Source organism: Pithys albifrons, chromosome 5 (genome assembly GCF_047495875.1).
Source record: "Pithys albifrons albifrons isolate INPA30051 chromosome 5, PitAlb_v1, whole genome shotgun sequence".
In the NCBI taxonomy this organism is placed as follows: Eukaryota; Metazoa; Chordata; class Aves; order Passeriformes; family Thamnophilidae; genus Pithys; species Pithys albifrons.
In genome coordinates this window covers 15076744-15086005 of record NC_092462.1, presented here as the reverse complement: position 1 = coordinate 15086005, position 9262 = coordinate 15076744, and the positions used below count along the sequence as shown (strand labels likewise).

Below are 9262 nucleotides of genomic sequence, written 5' to 3'. Positions count from 1 at the left end.
GAACAGCATGATTTGGCATATTTCAGCATCAGTTTGGTTGGGAATAAGAGGGCTGTCTTTCCTCCTTTCAGAAACGTTTCATATGAATTATGGCTTTTTAAAAGAAATAGCAGTAGTAGTAGCAGTAATAGTAATGATAATAACAACACTAATAATAACAATAACAACATCATCATCATAAAGAAAAATGTAGGTGCTAGGGTATGTAAGAGCAACAAAAAATGAAAAAAAGACTGTTGGCATTTCTTGATGTCATACATTTTTAAGAAACCACTGGGACAGAGGAAAGGCCGTACCCACATCCATATCCACCCAGCACCACCCTGACACTTCTTTACACCTTTGACAAATAACCTTTCTTTGATCACACAGAGCATCCTGGAGCTCAAGCTCAGACAAATCGGCATTATTTACGTTAACTGCAAATTTTCATATGTGCTCAGGTTTCCTCCTATGTCATACATAAATGAAGAGATATTCTGAACTTCAACCTAAGACAGATTTGTGCTTGAGTTTGGCATGCCAGCCAAGGACAATACAAGTGTTCTGTTCACACTTTTGGCACTGAGTAAGTAACTCAAACTGCACTCCAATGTCACTTGCCGTTGAATGTGACTTGAAGCATTACTTGCTCACAGTGTTCTCTGCTGTGGCAGAAAAGCAACTTTTTCATGAGTCCTTGAGTTGCTAAATACTGCAAATGCCAGGAAAACTGATAAATAGTTTCTTACGGGAAAAACAGGAAAACATAAAATGTTTCAGAGAAAAGCAGATCCTCCTATCCATCAAACATGCTACAAACCTTGTTAACAAGTAAAACCAAGGAAAGTAAAATTTCTCAGCCTCAGTTCCTCACTCTTCCTTTCTCTCTCATACACATTCTTTTATCATCATATACATACATGCCTAAGTTTGATTTTAAGACATTTTGTTTTAGTGATAATGTAAGCAACATCACTCATAAGATCCAAAGCAAGATAAACTGTTTTCCCTTCTAAATTGCAAGTCCAGATGCAATATTTGCACCTACAGGTTCACAAGAAATTATTCTGAGTTCCTTTTGTATGCAAAACTAATTAGCTTGATGTAATATTATTTTAGTAAAAAAGGTATTTTGAGTGTTTACTAAATGTTCACACACTAAATTCAACATAAACTTGCTACTTATGCATGAGTTCACAAAGTATTTATTTATAGAAGCATCAAAATACCTACTGGAACTGTTTCACTGTGTGTTTCACTTCAAGCCTATAAGTTAAAGAAAAAAGATAAAAAAGCTCACACAAATATAGACAAAAAAACCCAAACAAAAAATACCCCAAAGAAACGAACTCAAGGCCAAACTCTAAATCTAAGATCATTATATAACTAAAAATACAAAAAACCCACACTAAATCTTTCTGTGCATCTTATTGTATATGAGACAACCAAATTACTTTGTTTAGACTTCATGTTAGAAAGAAGAGAGGTTTTTTCAATGTTTTCCATGAGACATACAAGCAACATTTCCAGAGTACTGTTTTACACTGTCCTATCATCTTGCTTCCAGTACTATAATTCATAAAACAAAAGACAAAGCTGCAGAGAATATGAATACCTTTTTTCTTTGCATTACTGCAGACATCAAGCATATTAATAGGAAGCAAATTACAAAGAAAGTAAAAAAAATAATTTTTGAAGTGGAAATGGTTTGAAGTGTGGCTTTTTTCCTCCTCAGAGCTCTAAAAATAGCTTACAGTGGAGCAAAAGGACAGTTCAGTTGACTGATACACATTCAGGGGCAAAATCCATTTTTCAATGCAGATTAGAAATATGAGGTATAACTAACCAGTAGAGATCCTGTGACTGGAGAAGGAAATCATAAGTTTAGCAAGCTTGAAAAAAGACTATTTCATCTTTTCTTACAATAGAACTGTATGACTTATAAGTTTCCAGATGTAAAATTTATAATCTCTTGGCTGTCAGGCTATAAATAATATGCTCAGGAAGGAGCAGCAGGCATGAAGTAGAGAGCAGAGGTGGGGCTGGAAACAGGGATGATGGATGGATGGATGGATGGATGGATGGATGGATGGATGGATGGATGGATGGATGGATGGATGGATGGAAGAACGGACGGATGGATGGATGGATGGATGGATGGATGGATGGATGGATGGATGGATGGATGGACGGATGGTTAACTGGGCCTTTATGAAAGAGATCAAGAGAAGATGCAGATGAAAGGCAGATGGAAGTTGTGATGAGCCTGGCAAGTGAATCAAATAAACGTCTCCATGCAGACAGGGGATGTTGTCACAACCAGGTAACTGAGGCATTTCAGCAGCACAGCACAAATCCACGCAGGCAGACTTCCACATGGAATGTCATATCTCCCCTCTCTTTTGAGAGTGAGATTTCTGAAGGAAAGAGAGACCCTTCTTGCAGAAGGGAAGACACACCACGTTCAGTTCTCCATGACAGAAAACAAGGGCTTGTGGACAACAACAATCCTTAGTGCAACTGATGGCTTTCAAGCAAGAGAGCCTTGATCCTGACACAAAGTCCTCTCTTACATTCTAAAACAGGCTCCATTCTAGTAACTCACACTCCTGAGGAAATCCTCTAGTGTTTGTCTGCCTCACCAGGAGAAAGTTCTGCCATCTAGAGAATCTTAGCCCTTTCCATACAAAGTAAACAAAAAAACCCTCCAACCTCACAGACATCTTTTTCATACACAGGACATCTAATCAGAGAATGGATCAATGCTCAGAACTGAGCACTCACCTGTGCCTGCACAGGGAAACCCTGTCCATGCTGCTTTGCAATTATTTTGGTAGGAGAACATGATGCAACTAAATTTTAATGTGCAAACAGCTGTTCCAGACTGTCTGAAAAAGAGGTTTGCAACAAAAATAGTTAAATGTAAGATCTCAATACAAATTGCATCACCTGAAACTTACTGCTAATTAAAATGGGGTTTGCTGTAATTGATGTAACAACTTGGGTAGTTTACTATATGGCTTGTTATGTAGTTTGCAATACTGGAAACTACATAGCTGTTTACTGAGTTAACAACTTAATATAGTTTTATAAGAGATCCACTGATAGTTTTATAACAGATACACTTGCTATACAGCAGTAGTGACATGAGGAGCTATAAACTTCTCAACAATATGGTGACTTACATAGGCAAAAGAAACCTTAAGCTGCTTATATGATACTGGTTACATCATCATTTTCATCATGGCTAGGCTTTGCAAATGAAGATTTTGGGAAGGTCTCCACCCACGTGGGTGTATCCTTTGAGCCTGCCCAGTGGATTTTATAGGTGAGGCAAAGCATGTGCAAAACGGGCCCCATCCCTCCTAAAGTTCATCTACCTCGGCCGAACAACCTTGGACAGTGACAGTGAAGTCCTCAGGACTAGAACCTACAGCACCCAGTATTCCCAGGAGGTCTCCCATCCAAGGACTAACTGGGCCCAAACCTGCTTAGCTTCTGAGATCAGATGAGATTGGGCATCAGGGTGGCATGGCCATAGTTCATTGGTTACGAAGATCACAACAAAAGACTTCACCTGTAAGACTATCCATAACATGTAGATAAACAACACAGCTGCATATTCTGCACTCCGTCTTATCTTAAGGGCAGAGTTTAAGGGTCTTGGAATCTTTGGACATGATGCTTGTTTCGAAATATCAGTATTAAACTCGCTACCCAAAGCATCAGCTAATCACATCTGGGAAACTATCTGTCCTCAACAAACAGACTGCTCACTGGAAAATGTGGTATTCAGTAAATGAAACATTAACTGCCATTTTGTATCAAGCAAAGAAGCTCAGTTGTTCTAGGTCTCCTTACTCAGTTCATCCACTTTGACTCTATTTGTCACTTCAGGAAATTCAGATATCCACAATACCAACCTCTGAACCCACTTTTTTCTTTAATGGTCAGTTATCTGAATGCTTAAAGTCAATAAGAAATAATTACAGGAAGGATTTAGCTGGAATTACCTTAGCGCAATGGAAGCTTGATATATTTCTTTTGAATATCTTAAAATCATTCCAGATGTGAATTGCCATGGCTGATTGAAATGACATATTTTAAGTATTATATAAATGTATAGATTCAAGCTGGGATAAAAAAGGTCATAAAATCAAACTGTAGCAGTAATCTTTTAGTTCCTGATGGTGAATATTACAGTATTTTCCTTTGTCCCTAATGGATACTTCTGTCTATACAGCTACTAAGCTTATCATTTTAGTAGTTTATGCCTACAAGATTACTCATAGGGCTTAAAGTGTCTTTCTCCGAATGGATGTTCACTTTTCAGAGTGATGTTGTGTCATGACAGAGAAGTGTTTCTTCTCTTCAAAAATTTTTGCCATGGAAACCCTCCTTACAGCTGTCTGCCTCTCTACAGCTATCTATGTCTGAATGTTGGCATTAAAGACCATTCCAGAATTTTCAGCATTTTGTCTTTGAATTTCAAGGCTTGGATATTTCAATTAGTAACACATCATAGCATTAAGTACAATAGTGTTACCAGGAATGATGTTCACAAGGTGCTGATGGTGTTTAGCTCACTATTCAGTCTTTCCATCAAGTGTATGTTTTCCAGCTACAGCATAAAACAATATGTATCAGTAGAGCTCCTTTCCATATGCTGTGTGGACCATAACTGTTGTTGCTGGGCATTTCACAAGGAAATCAAGGAAGAGATTTCTCAGCTTCCTGTGCTCTCCCAAACTGCATAGTTACTTTAAGACAGTCCTAACGTTTATAGCACTGATTGATCTTAATTTTTCAGTTTGCATGGCAGAGAAATGTCAAAGGAAAGTATAAGAACTGAGGAATTTAATCTATATAAAACATGAATTCTTAATAAGTATTTTTTAGATCATCCTGCAGCAGTGGAAAACAGTGTTGCATAGGAGAAATGAAACCTTTTTTCTCTCCTATTTGTCAGCTCTTCAGTGACATACAGGATTTTATTTTCTGCCCTGTTTACCTAATATGTTCAGTAGTTTCAGAAATATATAAATTAAATGTACTTTAAGTAATAATGCCCTTTAAATAATACTATTAGGCCAAAAGAGAGAAATGTAATCTCACATGTAAAGGAGAAACTGTACTCATATCTGAAGCCTCAGTCCTCAAAGAGGCAGAAAATTATGAGCCCCTTGGATAATGCAACAAAAGCTTATTGCAGCTTGCAATTATTCTTGATCCAGAATTATTCCTAGCCTGCCTATGCATACAATGCCTATTCACAACATAGTGTCACACAGACCCAACACTGACATTATTCCTGCATTATTTTCTTCTCCTATGGCAAATTAATAACTCCAGGTCTTCAGACTTGACATTTTTCAGACTAGTCATGCTACAACTAAAGTGGATTTTAGGCCTGGAGATTCATAAAAGATACTTCAACGATAAATTGGACTTTAACATTCATCTAAACCCAAATGCAAAATGTGTGCCTACTTCCTGTTGGAATCATGAGGCTCAAACTATGTACTGTATTTGTACTGAGGAAAATCATTGCCAGTACAATAAAATAAGTTGGACTATTAAGTCTCTTACAAATATATAATTAATTGGAGTCTTTGAAGTGATGAGGAGACCTGTTTAGCAAAATGAAAAGGTTATAAATTATTTGAAATCGGGGAGGCAAAACTGAGATGAGGCAAAACAGAGATGAGTCAACAGAGATTTGTAAAGAACAAATCATGTTAAAATTGGTTCACTTCCTTCAGCAACAGGGTATCCAGCTATGTGGTTAGGGAGAAGCAATAAGCATCATGTATCTTGTCTTTAAAACATGACATTATTTCACATTACAAACTTTTAGGCTAGGGAAACATGGTCTAGATTAAATTGCTATAATCTAGGTGCAATAGTGGTTAGATAGTACTTCTCAGAAGACTTGCCAACTGTTCTCTGTCAAATGGAAGCAAATATTAAATGTCTCCCCACAGGGCCTTGTCTTTAATACAGCTCCATTCAATCTTTAATTAATGAAAGAAGAGAGAGTAGGCTTCTGTGTAAAATTAGAGAAAACATGAAGACAGGAAGGACTATGTTGAAAGTTGGGACTAGCAATCAAAGAGGTCTCAAGGAAGTAAGGAAGTAGTCCAGAAGCAATTCAGGAGGGAGAGGTACAAGTTGCTATACTTAGGAACAACCAGCTGCAGATGTACTAAGCAGGGAACAACCGAGTAGACAGCACTCCTCCAGGAAAGGGCCTGGAGGTGATGTGGTATTACATGCTCAAGTGAAATTGGCAGTGTCATATTTTCATGAGACAGGCAGATGTCACCATGGGATGTATAAATAGAAGTCCATCCTGAAAAATAGATGAAGCAATCCTCCTGCTCTGCCAAGTGCTTGGAATACCTCAGCAGGATGCTGTGCCTGCCTCCAGCACTCAGTTTTGGTAAAAGGACAGACCAGCAGAAAATAGCCTAAGAAAGAGAATACAACAGCTTGAGGGGTGTCAAGAGGGAGACCTGCAGGACAATTCTGAAGCAACCAGGGTTTCTTCCTCTAGAGAAAGGTAGGTAGAGAGGAGTACTGGGGAAAATAGTGCTATGTTACAACTCAGACAGGTGAGGTGATTTACTAAAAGAGAAAGGGGATAATTTCTTCTCCGTGCCTGTGTCAGATATGGAAAAAAATTAAAGGGTCATCTCACTTGCTCTCCTGCGACCACTTTTTAAATGGGTAGTGTAATCAGCACTCAGTTTTGTCAAACTTCTGTCAAAAAAATGGCACTAATATAGTAGATCCTGATTTGATGAAGAAAGACTGACTGATTTCTGAAGGTCCCTCTCACCTAGATGTTTTTATAACATTATATAGACACATACTGACTAGGGTTTGACTGTGTCAACATATATAATTGATTATTGAAAAATTCCTTTTCAAAGGAAAGGAAAGGATCCAATGGGATCCTGTCCTGTATCAAAAGTAGTGTGGCTAGCAGGACCAGGGAAGTGATCCTTCCCCTGTACTTTGCATTGGTGAGGCCACACCATGAGTTTTGTGTTCAATTCTGGGCCCCTCAGTTCAGAAAGGATATTGAGGTGCTGGAGTGGATCTAGAGAAGAGCAACAAGGTTGGTGAAGGGACTGGAGCATAAGTCCTATGGAGAGAGGCTGAGGGAGCTGGGGTCTTTAGCCTGGAGAAGAGGAGGCTCAGAGGTGACCTCATCACTGTCTAGAACTACCTGAAGGGAAGTTATAGCCAGGTGGGGGCTGGTCTCTTCTCCCAGGCACTCAGCAATAGGACAAAGGGGCACGGGCTCAAGCTCTGCCAGGGGAAACTCAGTTGGATATCAGAAAAAAATTCTTTTGAGGGAGAGTAATCAGGCATTGGAATGGCCTGCCCAGAGAGGTGGTGGATTCCCCATCCCTGGAGATTTTTAAACTGAGAATGGACGTGGCACTGAGTGCCATGATCTGGTAAATGGACTGGAGTTGGACCAAGGGTTGGACTTGATGATCTCAGAGGTCTTTCCCACCCCAATCGATTCTATGATTCTATGAAAGGATTGGATCACACCAGCCAATACTTTGCAGTCAAATGGCACTGACTCTTATAAACATTGTTTATAATAGATACCAAAAAATATGATAACCACTCTGCATTATAGGTAAGTATTCATGCAAAATTATATTCATTATTCTCTTTATTTATTTGCTAATTGTTAAAATAGTTTGGTAAAAAGACACTAAGAGTAGGCATAAGTATTTAGCTGGGTATTTAACCTCAAAGTGATTCTGTGTAAATAGGTGCATTGTAAATATTTAAAATTCTATGACTAAGCCTCATATTAATCCTTATTAACAGACTTTGAGTGTGCAGAACAAGAATATTACCGATGCCCCTTCCCTAAGCAATGTCCTGAGAGAAATGATGTTGATAAGAACAACCTCTAAAAAAGCAAGTGTGTAATCTTTTTCTGTTTGCTTCTGTGTTGTGGGTCACTGGGTTACATGCTTAAAGCTGAACTGGAATTAGTTATTTTATTTATAAAGACTATGTACATATAATTTCAATGCTGTGGTACCATGAAAGATACAAGGTATTAAAGAATACTGTATTCTAGATTTACAGTAAGTGTCTCAGGCAGCTGGAGGGGAAATCATCATAGGTCTGCAGATGTGATTTTCCCAGGCCTTTTTTAAAATATGCAAATGAAAACTCTAATATTTTAAGGTTCTTAAACTTTCTTCTGCCTGTACATGAGAGATTTATCCATTTGTAAATTCTTTCATTTTACAGGATTCATTTTCCTAGAGGAATTCTGAATTGTGTAGCTTAATACATAGAGTTATAGATGCATTCTTTTTTTTTTGTCTATAAATAAAATGTCCACATTTTGTTTCTGTGTAAAACTTTTTTTTTGTGACAGGGACAAATATGGTGGTCAGCAGAGTTCTCTTCAGTATGCCTCTGACATTCATTCTGACAAGATTTTTCCAGATATTCCAAAAAACAGCATAGTACCTCATGCTTATATTATTGCTGAGACATCAAAGTAGCTTTTCATCACAGGCCTTGGGGAAAAAAAAAACATCCAGGCTGAGGCAAATACAGACTCACTGTCAGTAAAGAAACAGTATAAGAACTGTCACAAAAGCTTGACCCCTACAAATTGATGGGCCCTGGCAATAACTACATCAGTATGTCAAGAGACCTGGCTGATGTCCTTTAGAGGCTGCTCTCCATAGTGGTTGAGAAGCCATGGAGATCAGGGGATGCCCAAGAAGACTGCAAGAAGGGTAATGTCACTTCCATCTACATAAAGGGCTTAAAGGAGGATCTAGGATATTATAGTCCAGTCATACCTCAGTCTTTGAGAAAGTTATACTTTCCCAGGAAAGTGAATTCTTGTGGGGGCTAACACAAGTCAGATGAAGTGCATGATTGGGAAAATCACACACACACTCACTCAGGGGCAAGCTGTCTTTAACAAACCTGATCACCTTCTATGACAAAGTATCCTGTTCAGTTGATGTGGGACAAGTGATGGACCTTGTCTACCTAGACTCCTCCAAGGCTTTCAATATAGTTTCTCCAGCCTCCTCCTAGAGATTGACACGTTATGGTCTAGACAAGTGGTCCATGCAGTGGATAGGGAACTGGATGACAGCCAACACCCAATGGGTGGTGGTAAATGGCTCCTTTTCAAATTGACAACCTGTGACAAGTGGGGTTCCCCAGTGATCGATATTGGGCCCAGCAGTCTTTGATATATCCATAAATTATC

At 38.6% G+C, this 9262-nt stretch overlaps 1 pseudogene; it reads right to left on the bottom strand.

Annotated features, from left to right (window-relative positions):
• Window positions 1-3409: 3409 nt before the first annotated feature.
• Window positions 3410-3525, bottom strand: LOC139672676 (5S ribosomal RNA; annotated as a pseudogene).
• Between the last annotated feature and the right edge of the window lie 5737 nt (window positions 3526-9262).